A 17,612-nucleotide genomic window follows, 5' to 3' on the forward strand; every position below is an offset into this window, starting at 1 on the left:
CTTGTAGAGTTGGTGTGCTGGAAATGCGGAAAGGAAGGGCACTACAAAAGGGATTGTAAATCTAAAGCTCCTGATAAAGGAAAGGGATCTGATGATGCTCCTTCTGCAGAGGTGAAAACCACCTCAGATGAAGGTGGGGATGTGTACTTGGCTTCTTCAAGTACACATGTAGATCATGAGGCATGGTTGATTGACTCAGGTGCATCCTTTCACTTCACTCTCCATAGAGAGTGGTTCTGCGAGTATGAGAAATATGATGGTGGTGATGTCTTCTTAGGGGATGATAGGAAGGCTAGAATCATTGGTTGCGGAAAGGTAAAGTTGAAGTTGCAAGGGGGAAGGGTTAGAACACTTCCGGGTGTTCTGCATATTCCTGCATTGGCCAGAAATCTAATTTCTGAAAGCAAGTTGGATGATGCAGGTGTAAAAATAGTGTTCGAGAAGGATACCTGCAAGATGGTTCGGGGAGCACTGGTATTGATGCTAGGAGTTCAGATTGGAACTCTATACAAGCTGCAAGGTAGCATTGTTATTGATGGGTGCAATAGTTTTGTGGTTCCTGAAAGTGGAGTAGAAAATCTAGTGGTCTCTGGAGAGAAGACCATCCTGTGGCATCAAAGGCTTGGACATATTGGAGAAAAGGGCCTTCGGATACTTCATGGTAAAGGTATGGTAGAAGGTATGAGTAATAGTTCTCTAGATTTTGATTTCTGTGAAAATTGTGTATATGGGAAGCAGAATTGGGTGAGTTTCCCCTCTAGTAGTAAGAGGGCAAAACAGATACTAGAACTTGTGCACAGTGATGTGTTTGGACCTGTGAAGGTTCCATCACTAGGTAAGTCTGTGCACTATGTATCATTTATAGATGACTTCTCAAGGAATACATGGATATATTTCCTTAAGAAGAAATCTGAAGTCTTTGACAGGTTTAAAGAATTTAAGGCTCTGGTGGAAAACCAGACAGAGAAGAAGATAAAGGTGTTGAGGATAGATAACGGTGGAGAGTTTTGTAGTAAGGAATTTGAAGAATTCTGTAAGAAGTGTGGTATAACACGGTAGAAGACTACTCCATATACACCTCAGCAAAATGGAGTTGTAGAAAGAATGAATAAGACGTTGATGGAAAGGGCAAGAAGCATGCTCAGTGGTGCCGGGTTAGGACAGGAATTCTGGGTAGAGGTAGTGGATACTACATGTTACCTGGTCAACAGGTCACCTTCATCAGTGTTGGAGGATAAGACTCCACAAGAGGTATGGACTGGTAAGAAACCCTCTCTTTCACCTCTGAGGGTATTTGGATGTGATGCATATGTACATGTTCCAAAGGAGAAACGAACCAAGTTGGATAGTAAATATGAAAAGTGCATCTTTATTGGGTATAAGGATGGTTTAAAGGGTTATAAGCTTTGGAACCCAGTCACACGGAAGGTTGTGTACAGCCGAGATGTGGTTTTCAGAGGGGTGAAATATGTTATTAAACATGAAGTCCAACAAAAGGAACCTGAGAAGATAGAATTTGAGCTAAAGGAGGAAGAATCAGACTCTACAACAGAGGAGGAATTAGAAGATGAAGAGCCACAAAATCTGGCTATGAGAATATCAGTTCGAGAAAGAAGGCAGCCAGAAAGGTATAGTCCATCTACTTTCTGTTCAAATTTTGCTTTGTCTATTACTGATAATGATCCCAGAACTGTGAAGGAAGCAGTGGATTCAGACGATGGAAAACTCTAGAAAGAGGCCATGGTTGATGAAATGGCATCTTTGCACAAAAACGAGGCTTGGGATCTGGTGGAGTTGCCGGCTGGAAGGAAACCCATTAGTAGCAAATGGGTGTTCAAAAAGAAGAAAAATGCATAAGGAAAAGTGGAGAAATACAAAGCTCGGTTCGTAGCAAAAGGTTATTCCCAGGTGCCGAGAATTGATTTTAGTGATATTTTTTCTCCTGTTGCCAAGGTAACTTCTATTAGATTACTTTTATCTGTTGCTGCTGCTTTTGATTTTGAGGTAGAACAGATGGATGTGAAGACAACATTTATTCACAGGGATCTAGAAGAGGAAATCTACATGAAGCAACCTGAAGGCTTTGTGGTGAAGGGTAAGAAAGAACTAGTATGCAAGTTAAAGAAGTCTCTGTATGGGTTAAAACAGTCACCAAGGATGTGGTATCAAAAATTTGATACATTTATATGGGGACTTGGCTTCACTAGAAGCAAAGCAGATAACTGTGTGTATTTTAAATTAATTGGTGACCGTATTATTTATCTCGTCTTGTATGTGGATGATATGTTGCTGGTTGGAAATGACAAAGAAATTATCCAGGATTTGAAGACCCAATTGTCCTCCAAATTCGACATGAAAGATATTGGTGCTGCAAACTATATTTTGGGCATGGAAATTAAAAGATATCAGGCAAAGAGGAAGCTTTGGTTAAACCAGAGGAAGTATGTCAAGACAATACTGTAGAGGTTTAATATGCAAGATAGTAAATCGGTGAAGGTTCCTATTCCTGTAGGTGTGAGGTTATCTGCTGAACAATGTCCCAAGACACAAGAAGAGGAAGAGGACATGTCCCGTGTTCCTTATGCAAGTGCAGTTAGTAGCCTGATGTATGCAATGGTCTGTACTAGACTAGACATTGCACATGCAGTGGGAGTATTGAGCAGGTTTATGTCAAATCCAGGAAAGAAGCATTGGACAACAGTGAAGCGGGTTTTCAGGTATTTGTGTGCCACTAGTGATTATGGTCTGTGCTACCAAGGAAGACCAGGATTGGACATAGTGTTAGATATTTGTGGCTTTTTTGATGCAGACTGGGTTGGAGATTTGGACCAGAGAAGATCTACAAGTGCGTATGTGCTTAACCTATTTGGAGGTGCAGTCAGGTGGATGAGTAAGAAACAATTTGTAGTGGCACTATCAACTACAGAGGCAAAATACATGGCAGCGATTGATGCAAGCAAGGAAGCAGTTTGGTTGTAGAGATTGTGTTCAAGTATGGGGTTAGTACAGGAAGCTATAAGGATAGGCTATGATAGCCAAAGTGCAATTTTCTTGGCAAAGAACCCTGCATATCATTCAAAGACAAAGCGCATAGATGTTCAGTATCACTTTGTGAGGGATATGATAGAAGAAAAAAAGGTGTTGCTGGTAAAGGTGGACACTTTGAAGAATACTACAGATGCATTGACAAAATCTGTGAGCTCTAAGAAGTTCTGTTGGTGTAGAGAGACAATGGGCATTTCAGGGATGGGAAAATGGCTATGCTCTCTTGTGGCCCCCTGTGGAAAGAAGACAACAAGTGGGAGAATGTTGGGTTGCGTTATATTCTTTCCATGTAGTTAATAGGGGGTTTGAAGGGCACCCGTAACCCTACTTTATGGGGTCCAGGGCAGCGCCCTGGAAAATTTTGGTTTTGGACCCTATGTTAGGTTGGGCGGACCCACCTATGGTTTTGTGCATGATTTTCGCACACGTTTTTTGGACTCGATGGTTTTCGGTCCATGGTATTGGATGCGATGGTTTTTCGGTCCATGGTATTGGATGCTTCGGCATGTATATATATGTATTATAACATTAAAAGAAACATAATGAAAAATCAAGCTGGTAGCCTCGGTTTTGGGATCCAGGGGAAAATCTCTATGTATATGTGTTTTATGTGTTCTGCTCTCGCATTATTTATTTTCTGTGTTTTAGAATTCGTATGCAGGTAATTTCTGTACGGGGTTAAAACCTAAAACATATACATATACATAGAAATATAAATATGATTTAATGCAATACAAGTCTCTTCCCTTTAGCTTTGCATATCTCCTCTGAACTGTGCTCCTTGTTGCTCCTCAAGCTCTAATCACAACCCTCTACAACATTGTATCTCAGTTAAACACTTGGCCCACTCCCTTTGTTTTCATGCTCACAACACTACTCTCTTAAGCTCCCACAAAAATTCTACATTCACCCACATTTTGTATTGCTCTCCACTCTTTTGTTACTTTGTTGTATGATGAATGATGTTGTCTTTGTTGTACTTTACACAATACCTGAGAGTATGCTCCTCATGGCTCCCCATGTTGCTGTTACTTCGAGTTCCTGACCACTACAACTGCATTAAACCACATAATGGGCATATGTGTGTGTTATTCACTTCAATAGGTGCAATTACACTATAATTAACACAGATAATGGCCACCTGAGTGTTTCCCATACTGAGAATAAATTCTCAGTCAACCTACACACTCCAACAAGGCTCCCTGTGCTTATTAAATTGACCACAATGCTCCAAGTACGCTAGTATGGCTTTATTATGTGTTTAATTTAATGAAGAGTGCCAACTTGTTCAGGGATGGCTTACTTCAGCTGATTACATGCCCATTATCCCTCTCTGAAAATCGTGGTCCTTTCTAGCTTGACTCAACAATCTCTGTAGTCCCCATTACTCCAACGACACCAAATCTTATGCGTGCATTTACTCTTAGTTGCCGACTCATTCATTCTTCATACACCTCTGTGTTTCAATCCAGGATCCCCACATCCTGTAACCTTTTTTAATAGCGATTCTCAAGTTCTTATGGGCTCACTGAGTTCTGGGCTTGGTCTCTAGTCCCTTTTGCTTCGGCTCCTATTGATTTTTCACCACAGGACCAGGTCCTATGACCGACAGATGAGATTCTTAAATTCTAAGTCCTTTAGGGTCTTGTCAAGAGCCTATATCCTTGCGTACATGCTCTATGTCCTCGGTTCTACATAACCAAATGCCAACACATTTCCTGAAACTCCATGCCTTGACACCTCCACAAAATTATTTTAACAAGAGATTATAGGATTTCTAACCTTCGAGGTATACTGCCAAGGTGACATCATTCTTTTGTCATCAACCCCATATGGTTCCTCCTAAGTGGTGACACACGTCACCTAGATTTGGCCCATTAGACAACCCGAAAATGTCAAATCTGACTGCCATGTGTTTCCCATACAACCATGTCATGCTGGCATCATCTACAACCATAAACTCTTGAGAGCTAATAAAATGTTGCATGTGTCCTATTGGAGGAGAGAGAAAAGGTCCTTCGATCCTTGGTTTTGCAAGCAACTTTCTTTGTAAATCCCTGATCCCTGTAACCTTGATGCTTTTAAAGAATTCAATTAATAAGAGGTTATAGGGTTCTGACCTTCCGGGTTCCAGGTTTCTGGGCTTTCTGGGGTTTTGGGTTTCCTGCTTCCTTGGCTTACTATAATCTCATAGCCTTTTTAATAAAACCTCTGGGCTTCGACCTTCTAGGATTTCGACCTTTTAGTTTTCTGGGCTTTCTGGAGTTCTAGGCTTCTTGGGTTCCGGGCCTTCCGGGATTTTGACTTTTTGTGGGGCCAACTTTGACTACCTATAAACTGTGATCTAGGATGCCGTTTGCAGAATTATGTATACTATTGGAAAGCTCTTTCAGAGAAATTTCCAGTTGAGTAGGTTGAGACATAATCCTCTCCAAGTTCTGGGGCTTACCAACCATTTCAACCATCTTTTTATGGCTTCTCCACTTAGCCTGCTTCTATGATGATTCTCTACAGAATACTGCCTCAACCATGGGACCCCCCCTGAACAACATGCTCCTCAATGCCAGAAATTGTTGTTACTATCCTTCCTGCTAGTCTAGTTGTCATTAATGCCAACATACTTGCTGCCATTAGCCTACCAAGCAATGCCAATTGTCCAAAAATCTCCCCCTTTAGCATTGATGGCAAGAAACCAAGCTCCCCCTGAGACTAGGCATGGTTTCATTCATCATTTTTCTTCCCTTTGACATTATTATTCCCTTTGACATTAGTAATATTCTCCCCATTTGTAATCAATGGGAAAGGATTCTCCTGAAAAATCCCCACGAAACATTGTTTCCTACCTTTCAATTGACTTCACAAGCTGAGTGGCTACCAACACTCATTATAATTAAGCCATTGGGGAGGAGGAGTCATAACTCCTATTTGTTTCCTAAGATGTTCAAAGGACTCTCTTGCAAGTGGCTTGGTTAAGATCTCTACAAGTTTGTCTTTAGTGGCTACATATTCAAGTCGAATAACACTAGTTCCAACCTGTTCTCTTAAGAAATGGAACTTGATAGGAATGTGCTTAGTCTTTGAGTGCATGACATGATTTTTAGAGATGTTGATAGCACTAATGTTATCACACATAATTGTAATTGGATCAGTAAACTCTACCTTGATGTCCTTCAATGTCTGCTTCATTTAGAGAATTTGTGAGCAACACATGGCAACTGCAATATACTTTTCTTCAACAGTTGATAAGGAAATGGAGTCTTGTTTCTTACTGACCCAGGACACTAACAATTTCCCAATAATAATGTTGCACTAGATGTTCTCTTCCTATCATCAATACTATCTTCCCAATCAACATCAGTATAGGCCCTCAATTTGAACTATTTGGTTCTAACATACCATAGCCCATAATCAATTGTGCCTTGTAGATACTTGAAGATCCTTTTAACAACAAGGACATGAATTTCACGGGGGTCGGCTTGAAATCTGGCTACGAGGACGACTGCTTGCATGATATTTTGTCCAGATGTTATGAGATATAGCAAGCTTCCTATCATCGATCTGTAGATAGCCTGATTAACCAAGGGTGTCTTATCTTCCTTGCATAACCTACAACCTGTAACCATGGGGGTGTTGACCGATTTGCAATCTGCCATTCCAAATTTCTTCATATTTTCTAGCAAGTATTTGGACTAGGAGATAAATACGCCATATTTTGATTGAGAAATTTGCAATCCTAAGACAAATAATGGTTCTCCTATAACAGACATATCAAACTCTATCTACATACAGTTTTCAAATTGATGTCCCAACTTCTCCAGATCATTGCCAAATATTATGTCATCCACATACACTATCACAATCAGTAAATAATCATCTTTAGATTTTATTTACAGATTGTTGTCTACAGTGCCCTTATTAAAGCCTTGTTGTTGAAGGTATCGATAAAGTCCTGCATACCAGGCTCTGGGGGCCTGTTTGAGTCCATATAAGGCCCCTTTGGTTGCTCAATATAAACTTCTTATTCCAGATCTCCATTAAGAAACACTAACTTCACATACATCTAATACACTTTGATGTTTTTATGACTGGAAAAGGTAAGGAACAATTTGATAGATTTAAGTCTAGCTACTGGTGCAAAGGTTTATTCAAAATCTATTCCCTTTATCTGGGCATACCCTTTGTAGGCTAATCGAGCCTTGTTCCTGATTACTTGACCTTACTCATTTAGCTTAGTTTTGAAGACCCATTTTGTGCCTATGATATTTTTCTCTTTAGGTCTTGGAACAAGCTCCCAAGTGTCATTCTTCTCAATTTGGTCAAGTTCTTCATTCATAGCTCTCACCCAGATCCTGTCCTCACTTGCTTGACTAAGATTCTTAGGCTCAACCTAAGATAGCATAGCAAGATTTGCACAATTTGGATTGCCAACAAATTTCCTCTTGTTCTGAAAACCAAGTCTTTGATTTGCAAGAGTTTGAATCTTAGGATGTTATTCTTGTACATACCTAAATGGTGTTTTGGGCCTTGGAGTTGTGCTTGTTTCTACGTCTTCATTATCTGACTCTGTTTCTTCATGGTCTGAGGGCTTGATGGTTGAACTCTCTTCTCCATATGAGTTCATGTTTCCTTTGGAGGACTCAAATTGTGGTGCTATTTCATCTACTACTACATCAATGCAATATTCCACCCTCTTTATCCCTTTATTGTATCACTTGTATCCTTTATTTCAAGAAAATTACTTGAGAAATAGACCCTCATCAATGCCTGAATCAAACTTTCTAGGATTTTTATCATTCCTTTTAATAAAGCATTTGTTCCAAAATATCTTGTAGTATTTTACTGATGAAAGTCTTCGCTTCCATAACTCACAGGGAGTTTGATCACTATTAAGCTTGAGTTGTGCTCTGTTTCATAGGTATATTGTTTCTTGTGCCGCTTCTCCCCAAAAGGTGTGAGATACTTCTGCTTCATCCAACATAGCTCTTTCCATCTCCTAGATTGCTCTGTTCTTTATCTCAGCTACATTTTGTTGTGGAGTTATGGCTATAGAATATGTCTCCTTATGCCATGTTCTTCACATAATTATTCAAACTCTCTTGAGATGTATTCTCCTCCTTTGTCTTATCTTAAGAATTTTATCTTAATATCTTTCTCATTTTCTACCTGAGCTTTAAACTTCTTAAATTTTTTAAGCACTTCTGATTTTTTCTTTAAGAGCATGATCCATGTCGCCTTGGTATAATCATCAATAAGCAACATAGAATACTTCTCTCCTCTTGGGATTTTTGTTATGGTTGGCCCACAAATATCTGTGTGAATTATCTCCAATGGTCTAGATGAAGATAACTCCTTTGACTTGAAGTGAGTCCTGGTTTGCTTACCAAATTGACAAGATTTGCAGATTGAATTATTAGGCCTTGACAGCCTTGGAAATCCTCTTACACCTCCTATCTTGATAATTTTTTTATCAGATTGCCAAAATTCATATGATTGAGTCTCTTATGTCATAACCGAGTTTCATTTGTCTTGCTCAAATCATTAGAGGAAATTTTAGCTTAAAAGTGCCCATGAAATTTTCATGCACATAATATGTAAACCAGTCAAAATCCTTTAAAATTAAAAAGAGGTACAAGTAAATATTTTGGAGGGAAAACTAAAAATACTACCATTTTTAATTGTATTTTTGGCTTATCTAAGCTTATAGGTTTACTCAAATTTCAAGTGTAGATGCTCATTGGATGCATAATTAAAATTTGCATCCAACGTATACCCATTACACATACTTTTGAGAAGATCCACTTGATAAAAATTGAAGATACATTAAAAAAACGTGTTGAACACGTTTTTTTTAACCCTGTGGGTCTTCTCAAAAGAATGCATAATAGGTACTCATTGGTTATGGAATTTAATTCCATACCCACTGAGTGTCTACACATGAAATATGAGTAAACCTATAAGAAGATAAGACAAAAATAAAATAAAAAAAGTGGTTTTTTTATTTTCCCTCCAAAATTCATAAGTCTTATTTTATTATTTTCCTATTATTGTATTATTTTTCCGTAGGAGGTCACTTTTAGGCTGAAATTTCCTCTAATGAGTAGCTTACTCTGGAGTCATCAAACACATATACATTATTGTGAGTTTTGACTACCTTTCCCACCAACTTTCCATTTTCTTCATTTTAGATCTCACAATCCTTGGATCGAAAGGTCACATTATAACCATTATCACACATTTGGCTTACACTAAGAAAGTTATGCTTGAGACCTTCTACATACAACACATTTTGGGCTTTATTCTTTTCATCAAGACTAACTATGCCCTTACCCTTAATTCTTGTTGGGGCATTGTTGCCAAAAGTGACATTGTTCCCTATGTCCTTTTCTTTTAGCAATATGATTTTTCTCTTATCCCCAGTCATATGCTTGGAACAACCACTATACACATACCATCTGTTCTCTTGATTATGCGTTGATAGAGAAAGTCGACATACCATGTTCTTTCCAAATTTTCGTTTCTAATCCTCTTTATCTTTTTGAAAATTTGGCTACCAAGTGTACTGAGACTTAGATGGATACTCAAATCTGCTTCTGCATTCACTCATCTTGGGCCCAAAATTATTACATTTTAAGCATTCAACGCCATTCATTAGGGGAGAGAAGGGATTTTGTCTTTGAGAGGAGAGTTTTGAGATCTAAAATTATGATACTTATTGTACCTGTAATTTTCATCTCTTTAAACTTTGATCCTTCTACAATCAAAAACCTTATTTCCAAAGACGTTACATTTATAACAATGACCATAAAATAAATGAGAGTACCTTAAGTTGAAAGGTTCATGAGTTTTTTCATGAAGGTACCTCTGTTGTCTAGCTGATTGATTCATTCTCCATTGGTATGGCTCCCTGGTGTGGTTGGAGTTATTATTCCAGTGATGGACTGTTCTTTGGCTTGCAACTTTTTTATCTTCATTGATTCCTTCTTGATGCACCTTTGCATAGCTCCGAGGTTCCTTAGATCCTATAGACCTGAAGTTCATCTTTCCCATAGAAGATTCATGTGGTCTAGAGTATCCCAAGCTTGTTTTGTTTCCTGAATACCATTGACTATTCAAAATCTGATCTATATTTCTTGTTAATTCTGTAGAATTTTCATTTATACTCTTCTTAGTCTCCAATCTCTCAAGATCTATTCTCAGAGAGACGACATCTGCTTCGAGACTCTAATAGTTTTCTTTCTGTTCATGGATCAAATCATTAAAAACTTATTCTTTTAGTTTAGCTTCTTCTAATTTGAATTCCAAAGAAAAAATTTCATCTTTTCATGTTATTGAGATAATTTCCCTCTTTACCTTGAACGATTCCTACTTTATATGCTTGTTCTCTTCTTCTAGTTTCTCACATGTTCCTTGTTTTTCTTCTAGTAGAAGAGATACACTATCTTTTCTTTTAATGGCTTCTTCAAGTTTTTCTTTTTGATAAAAAAATTCCTCATTGTATGAGTTGTACATAACTTCTTCAACATGTTTCAACTGTTATTTTAGTTGCATGTTATTTTTCCTGGCCTTCTTTAACTCATCAAGAGAACTAATGAGTTCCCCTTCAAAGTCCATTAACCCTACTTATTCTTCTTCCTCTCCAAAGTCATTAATATTTTGTTTCTTGGAGTCTACTTCAAATGCCATGAGTAAATACTCATTTGACTCATCTTCTGAAGAGTTTTCATTTTTTGACTCTAGTGCCGAGCTATCATTTTTGGAGTAGAGCCCCTTTTCTTAAATAACTTCTTCTTCTAATGTTTTTGAGATTTGTTTCTAATTTTTTTTCATCTTCCTTTTCTTTCCTTTCTTTGTAAGGGAACTTGGAATTTTTTTTTCCAACTCTTCCACAATCAGCGCATTTAAAGGGAAAATTTCATTTATACTTTGCTGAGCTACACTTTAGTTTCCTGGAAAATTGAGCCAGTTCCTAATTAGATTCATAGTTGGAGCAATATTGATGATCTTTGTGCTCCTTGGATTTCATGGACAATTTGAACATTGCCTCCTTGGGTTCAGACTTCTCTTTTCCTATTCTCATCTCATAAGTTGTGAGAGTACCAAGTAGCTGATTCATTGTGAGATTCTTTAAATCAACCATCTCTTCAATGGCAGAGACTTTGGCATTAAATCTCATGGGCAAAGATCTTAAAACCTTTTGAAAAATTATATCTAGTTTGAATTCTTCACTGAGTCCTCTAATCATATTGGTTACTTCATCAACTTTGAGGAAGTATTCTTCTAAGATTTCTTCTTCACTCATTTCTAAGCTTTCAAACCTCATTCTAAACTTTTGAAGTTTGGTATGCTTGACTTTATCATCTCCTTCATGACTCTAGTTGAGCTTCACCCACACTTTCTTGGCAGACTTACAACGCATAACCTTTACGAGTTTGGATTGACTAAGGCCAAATAAATGGCATTCTTGGGTTTAGCATTATTTCCATACAATGTTTTACCATATGCATCAGAGGGAGGAACATCAGGGACATCATAATCTACTAGTATAGAGCTCCAAACATCTACTCCTAGGGACATAAGATAAGATTCCATCATAACTTTCTAAAAGGCATAGTTTGTCCCATTAAATACTGTATCTTGCTTGAATAAGCATCTTGACTCTCTTGCCTAGACATAATTCCTTATGGATCTACCTTCTAGTGGTTAGATTGTTCTTGAAGGACCTTAGCTTTGATACCAATTGTTGTAATAAGGAATTACTGGGGGGGGGGGGTGAATAAGTTATTGTGAGGTTCTTAAACTTATAAATACAAACCTTCTAATTCTTTTCACTACTGCCAGTTATTTGACAGAGCATTCATACTACAATAACCATGAAAAAAAGAATACATTCACATATGTTCACTATTCATCAAATGAGAATCACAAACATATATAGACACAAGTGTTTTTACGTGGAAACCCAAAGGGAAAAAACCACCAATTTGTTTTTTATTACAAAACCCACTTGATTACATCAAGTTTTTTAAGAGCACCCACTCACAGGAGGCCCCAACCCCCTTTAGATAACAAGTCACAACTTTCCAAAAGGAACCAACTTCTTATGAATGCAGGTCACTACCTGCCCCAACCACTGTTATACTTTTCATACAATTTTCAAACTGAAAATAGAGGAAAATAGATGTGCACAAAAATATAAATCTGATTTACTATTTTTAGCACTCTGTATTTTTCCTAGGCTGAGGAGAAAAATTACAAAGGTAACCACAAACCACTTTTAAAGTTGGGATCTAGCCCTTTAGAGAGAGCTCTCTCTGTATTATTTTTAATCTTAATGTTTAGATTTTAGGCTAGATATGAAAGGAAAAGATAGATTTTTTAAGAGTTTTGGTTGTAAAATGGAAGAGAAGTCCATTGGGCATGGAGTCATAAAGTTTTCAGTAATCAATTAAAATAAACAGAGGAGTAGAAAACAGGGCAAGGTAGGCAAACTCTTGGATCTCGTAGAGTTGTTGTGTTGTGGATGAGATGAATAAGAATTATGATCAATTAAATATATAGCATACACAAATGAATTCGATACTCAATATCAGAAAGAAAACATTAAGCTTGCTTAACAAGCCAGAGTAGAGTACTGCAAGTAAATTTGGCTCTTAATCGTCTTGTAAACAACTTAAGAAAGAAAACATTCATGTGAAACTTGAAAGGAAAACAAATTTACAAAGAGGGAAACATCACCATTTACTGTTGGGTATACGTCCAAAGACCCACATTGACTAGAAGTGGGGAGGATCATGGGTATATAAGGATGGACAAATATGTCCATTGGTATGAGGCCTTTTGGGGTAAAACCCAAAAACAAATCCATGAGGGCTTAGGCCCAAAGTGGACAATATCATACCATTGTGGAGATATGTGGTGTCCAGAGTCCTAACAAGTGGTATCGGAGCCATGCCCCGAAGTTAGCCAAGTGGATGAATCCTCGGAATGCCGAACGAAGGTGGTGGGCCCCGGTAATATCACGATGGTATCCGTGGATGAGCTCAGTTAGACAGGCGGTGTGCTCCGGATTCTTCATGGACGTGTCCTAGTCCCAACACGGTGAAGAGGAGTTGACCTGGGATAGAGCAAGCTCTCGAGGCAGGTGGTGCTTCCATGTAAGGCGTGTGCTTCCAACGCATTGGAGCGGAGAATCCTAGTTGGTAGAGAGTGGACGGATGGATAATCGTTTGAGGGGAGGCTTGATGGTCCTTTGTTTGAGGGGAGGATTGTTGGGTATACGTCCAAAGTCCCACATTGACTAGAAGTGGGGAGGATCATGGGTATATAAGGATGGAAAAATATGTCCATTGGTATGAGGCCTTTTGGGGTAAAGCCCAAAAACAAATCCATGAGGGCTTAGGCCCAAAGTGGACAATATCATACCATTGTGGAGATATGTGGTGTCCAGAGTCCTAACACAACACTGATAGTTTTCCAAATCAATACAATCAGAAAGAAGAGCAAGAGGTAAATTAGAAATTGACTTTAATTGGTGCTAACAAGGGGAATAATTAGTGGTTTGGTAGAAAGTCACTTAGTGATCCGTAAACTGTCATAGATATTCCATTGGACAGTTCGTCACAACAGATATGATAATATTATATTTAGAATATAGAAGTCTACACTATTACAGTTTGATTAAATTTCTAGATCTATAAATTTTACTGTAAATAGTGCATGCTTGCGAATGGAAATTATGCAAAAAATATAGAATGGAAAAATAAAATCTCACAAACGCACACACATAAGACGCAAGATATGCTCTGGTAAACCCTTTATGGAGAAAACACATCTAGAAGGTGAGATCACTCCTCTCTCTTTCTCTTCCTCGAAATATGGTTGTAGGTACAAATAAGTATGGCCTATGGCCCATTGACTGTTACAATGCAAAATCCTCTCTGTGTGCTCTACCTCCTATCCCTATTGGCTATTTGTGCTCATCGATGGAACAAATGCACTCGAAAGAATGGAATGCCCCTTCGTCCTAGTGGCCTAGTTATAACACAACCCGATAACCTACTAGTGGTTAAGTTTGACTACCTCAACTTTTAACCAGAGTTACAATATAGACTTTTCTAGAATATTTTACATCACAATCACACAGCTAGCCCATTTTTCATGAATAATTGGGGCTGACATGACATCCTCTTGAACCATGGTGGTGAAAACAGGAAGGTCAACTTCTGAGTGGCATAAATTTTGCATATAGACTCTGATTGATGTGCTTCTTGCATCGTTGGAAATATTTTTGTTTGTAGAATAACATGAAAAGGTGTTGTGTTAAAGTGAAAAAAATTTACGCCCAAAAATGTTGTTTAATGGCTCAAAATACTCCTAGAAAGTTTCAGGCCCTCTTTTTCCAAATTGAGTCTTGCCGTTAAAAACGGTCCCATCAGTTGATTCTTTCCACTTTTTCCACTCTGAATGCATCAATATGGATGAAAAAAAATATAATGATCAAATTTGGATCACTCAGTCAGGTAAAAGTACCAAATCAGCACAGGAAATCAACTCATGGTGCTGACCAAACTCAACATACCTAGTTGTGGAAGAAAACGGGAGATAATCTTCTCAGGGTGAGTAGATTCCTTGTTCCTCTTAATTGAAAAGAAGAGGTTGGATTCAAGGGAGGCCAAAAAGGTCAGATTAAAGGAGAAGAAAGGAACATGGCAAGGAATCATTAGAGAAATATTAAGTTCTAAAATTGTCCTCCTAAGGAATACTATAAAATAATAGTGGAAATAATAAAATAAGATTAGATTACTTCATCAAGTTTTAGGGGGAAAAAAGAACAAACTATTTTTTCAACTTATCTCCCTATGATTTTACTCAAATTTCGAATGAGAACACTCATTGGTTGCATAATTTAATTTTTCATCCAAGGAGTACCCATGTTGCATACTTTCGATGGACCCTACTACACGAAAAATTTGAAATTCATGAAAAACATGATTACAATCATGTTTTTTTCATGAATTTCACATTTCCATGTAGTAGGGTCCATCAAAAGTATACAACATGGGTAATCCTTGGATGAAAAATTAAATTATGCATCCAATGAGTGCTCTAGGTCAAAATTTGAGTAAAATCGTAGGGAGATAAGTTGAAAATACAAGTTGGAAAAATAGTATTTTTTTTTTTTTTTATCTTTTTACTCCAAAAATGGTGAATCATCCCCCATGGTTGAAATCATCATATTGAATCATATTGGTTCTTACAAAGTTTATTTTTGTTGTACATTTTTGTTTTGAGGCCCATTTTTTACCTCAAAATTTCTCTAATGGCATTTGAATGATAAGTGAAGTATTGAATGTTGTTGTCAAATTAGATTTATAGTTTGAGTATATATAGATGGTGATGATCTGGTTATTGTTGAATTTTCTTTTGCAAGTATTAGTTATAGACTCCTAATGCAAAGAGGGAGAATAGACATAGGGGGAGTAATACTCAAGTCAAGATTTGAGTATCATATTATTCATTAACAATTGGCATCATTAATTGGTATCAATTGTGTGCTGCAGGGCAGAGGCTAAAGGTGTTTATTGCATGTCATTAGAATTCTTGAGTTGCAGATATGATGAATTTATTGACTGTTGTAATGTTTTTCTAAGTGGTAATTAATATTAGGCATCAAATTTGTGGTGAAAGGAGCATGATCAGAGGATGATAAAACTTAGTTATTAAGTGCTCAATAATTTCTATCAGTAGCATCAATTTAATAATTGGCATAATTGATCACAAAGGTGTTAACACTTGGTATTGAAGGTACTATCAATTGGTATTCACAGTCATTACATTTTTGTCAGAGTCTGGCGTTCATGTTATCCATATGAGATTGTAATTCCAAGTGTTGGTAAGCAAGTCCTGATTTATATGACTGCTAGTCATGATGAGTCAAATATATTATGGTGAGTTTATTTCCATTAGAAGTCTATCAAGTCGAGTATGAGTTGTCAGTTTAAGCATTGGTGAGATCCCCTCTATGTTTATCAAGTAAACACTTCTAAGTTTTCACTTTGTTTTTCATTAGTTTACAAGTTGATGGTGTGAGTGGTGGGATAATTTGTTGCTAGAGGTCAGTTGTATGTATCTAGGAAGGCACTATTATGAATGTAATCATAGCTATGACTCAGACCAACAATATTTTTTTTTCATGGATCATTCGTACTATCATGTGTTATTTTAGCAAGAGACCCATCTTGAATACTTGAGGCAGAGAATTGGGAGTAATTACTCCTCTCCTTTCAACTCAATATTCTTCACAGGACAAAGAGGAAACTCCTTGGATCAGATCAAAGGTACTTGAAGTTTTTGGCATAAGAAGAAGTTGATAGGTCCACAAGATCATAAATATAGAGGGAGATTGTTGATAGGGGAAGCATTCTAGTATATTTTCCATTAATGTCAAAGGGGGAGAAATTGCTGATAAAAAAAAAAACAAAATAGGAGAAGAATGCAGGAGAAGTATTGATGGTCATTGGAGATATTGTTTGATCATGGTGTTTACATCAATGCCAAAGGGGGAGATTGTTGGAAATATGTTGTCATTTATAAAAAAGACAAAGAATAGAAACTACAAAGAATTGATAATGGTGTTGTCATTGATGGAAAAGGAAAATATTGATAGTAAAAGAAAATCATTGATAATGTTGTCATTGAAGGAAAATGACAAGGTGACTACAATATGAGCAATGGTGCAGAATCGTTCAAGGAATTTCTAGCTTATAATATCATCTTAATTTCTTTTGGAACCCACTTAGATGGATAGAGCTATGAAAGAGCTTTCTAGTGGCATGTGGAAGTTCAAAAATGGCCTCCTAGATTGAAAGTTAGAGCCAATCAAAGTTGAGAACCCTAAAGTCAAAGTTTGTAGAGATAAAGTTGTTGGAGGCCCTTTTAGTGCATAGTTAATTTTGGTCCACTACCAAACACAAAAAAGTATTTGGCAGAGCTTCTATCCAAAGCATTAGGCAGACGTGGCCTTACAACAACAACGAAATCTATTCACATTGGCTCTTGGTGGAGTCCACTGTACACCTAATCCCGACGGAGGCAAGTAGAGTTAAGCATGAGGCATGTCAGTCAGTAGATCTACTGCCATGCATCGTACTAGTGCATCAGAAGTTGGTTTTGGTGGGTAAACAAGCAAAGGAGTTAAAAATGTATCAGGGTGTCAAAATGGGCCTTATGCCCAAACAGTCGCTTGTCAGGTTGACGACGGATAATCATTCCAACACCTTCACCCTACAATACTAAAAACCACTCAGTGAGGTACCGAAAATAGGTGGGTTGACCAACATCAATTTTCCAAAACGTCGGGTGATGTGGCGGATTTTGAAAGGTCGCACAATGTTAAAAAGGGTCAAGACCCTTAGAAATTTGTATAAAGGAAAATGAGGAAAAACCAAGTCTCAGGAGCCATTTTCTCTCTCCGTTGACAACAAACACATGGAAACACATAATTGGCTAGATGGTGGATCCCATTATAGCTCATCCCGCTGGGTTAATCCCGAAGGCGCAAAGAAGTA

The sequence above is a fragment of the Pinus tabuliformis genome, chromosome 8 (genome assembly GCF_031772625.1).
Source record: "Pinus tabuliformis cultivar Carrire ecotype Pingquan chromosome 8, CPIR1, whole genome shotgun sequence".
NCBI lineage: Eukaryota > Viridiplantae > Streptophyta > Pinopsida > Pinales > Pinaceae > Pinus > Pinus tabuliformis.